At 41.5% G+C, this 2,186-nt stretch overlaps 1 pseudogene; it reads left to right on the plus strand.

Moving 5' to 3' along the window:
* The first annotated feature begins 631 nt into the window (after positions 1-631).
* On the plus strand, positions 632-730 carry LOC115067879 (annotated as a pseudogene).
* Positions 731-2,186: the final 1,456 nt, after the last annotated feature.

Here is a 2,186-nt window from a genome sequence, read left to right on the forward strand (position 1 = left end):
TTTGATCACATGGCAAGATTTGGATAGAGCTGGATCTGAATGCTATTCTATTATGTACATGAATACATAAAGTATGTAATAGTAAACATCAATACTAATAAATATACATAAGAAAAAAATGAAAATCATTACTGCAGAAGAGTCATAGAAAAACATGAAAGGAGCAATATCCATAGCTGTTATCATCAGGGACAGCCACATTCCCCTCCACATGCAGTTACAGCAGATGAGAAGACACTCTCTACTTCTAACCCCCAGTGACAAACAGCTGCTGAAGAGACCAAGGTACAGAGAGGAGAATAAACTAGCTCAGCACCTCACAAGTAGAAACAGCAGAACTCAGAACAGAAGCCCCTTCCTCTCACTTTCAAATCAAGGCCTTTGGAATGATCAGCTAGAAATCTCTTTCTGTGACTAAAGAAACATGCAAGAAATAAAATTAATGGGGTTGGGATGTAGCTCAGTTGGTAGATGTTTGTCTGACACCCATGAAGACCTGGGTTCAATCCCCAGTACTGCACAAACTGAAAATACCTGTAACTCCAGCACTTAGGAGGAGGTGGAGGCAGGAAGATCAGGAGCTCAAGGCCATCCTGGGATGCATGAGACTGTCTCAAAAAAAGATAAGTACTTGTTTTGGCAGCATATATATAAAATTGGAACTATACAGAGATCAATATGGCCCCTGTGCAAGGATGATGCATAGATTCATGAAGTGTTCAATATTTCTTTCAATATATACATATACAACATAAAACGGGTTTAAATACAGTTATCCTATAACAGGGGTTAACTGGCCCTAGTAGATACTATGGGCTAGCAAATAAAAAGCCCAGTGCAGGAATGGACTCCCTTTTTTGTCGTTGTTGACTACAGAGAGCCCATACACCCTCAAACAATACTGGCTGTCACCCTCACACATGCTTACCCACTAGAACTGAATGGTAAAACCCTATTGCTGAAGATACTAGATATCTGAGCAACAGAACAAATAAGGAGAAATTAAGGTGGTACTGACCTGGAAGCTTTGTCTCTACCAGCTAGCTTTCATAGTACTACAAGGTGCTATGTATGCTACTGGAAGAGAAAGGTAATCGTCAATCTTACTTACCTGTGAATCCTGCAAACTAATAACAACTGTTCTGTCAAGATACACCCACTGGTGCCAATAGAGGCATGAATGTTCTGGGAGTAACTAACCATCTTCCATGTGAATTTGAAGTCCACTTCACAAGGTGGAGTTCATACCTGATAGTTTTATCAGGGCCATGAACCTGAGGCTAGACAGTTCATAGGCCACAGGGAAGAGCCTACTACTATCATTCTGCTAAAAAGGCATAGTATTAAATTGACTCATAATGACTTATTGTTATACCCATAGATTAGTGCATCTCTCAACTCTTACCAGAGAAGCTTCTTCTTGTAGCAGATGGTGATTAACCCATAACTGGTCAATATGTAGCAAATAAGAGACTATAGAGTGCTCAGCCCTAAATAGGACACCTATAATATACCTTCTCTTCCAAAAGCTCAGGGATCATTGTGGAAGAGGGAGTGGAAAGATTTTAAGAGCCAAAGGTGGTAGATGAACGCAAGGAAATTGTGTTGTATGGACACTACAGGGTAGTTGCACTAATGACAACATGCACAAGATTTGTGCAAAACTAAGTCCAGCACGGATGGGGGAGATGGGCAGGAGGTCCCAGCCCTAGCTGAGGATCTATTGGCAAGATGCTGGAAGAGGAAGAATCAACTTTCCTTGCTAATGTGATGCCTGGTAGGTTGGCTGGACTCCAAGGGATAGACCCACATTGGTGACCATTTAGGAAACACAGGTTAGCCTTGATAGTCCTTTTGATGGCTCAGCAGTTGAGAGCATTGACTGCTCTTGCAAAGGACCTGGGTTCAATTCCCAGCACCCACATGGCGGCTATGAACCATCCTTAACTCCAGTTCCAGGGGAATCTGAAGCCCTCTTCTGACCTCCACGGCATTGCATGACACGGGTGCACTCACATACATGCAGGCCATATACTCATACACATTAAAAAAAACACAAATTATAATACAGGACATGAATTTGGGGGGGGTTAGTAAGGTGGGGAGGAAAGAGAGGGGATGGGGGATGAATATAATCTAAATACATTGTATAAAATCCTCAAACTAATAAAAAAGAATTTTTAAAC

The sequence above is a fragment of the Nannospalax galili genome, unplaced genomic scaffold (genome assembly GCF_000622305.1).
Source record: "Nannospalax galili isolate Female #2095 unplaced genomic scaffold, S.galili_v1.0 scaffold666, whole genome shotgun sequence".
Taxonomy (NCBI): Eukaryota; Metazoa; Chordata; class Mammalia; order Rodentia; family Spalacidae; genus Nannospalax; species Nannospalax galili.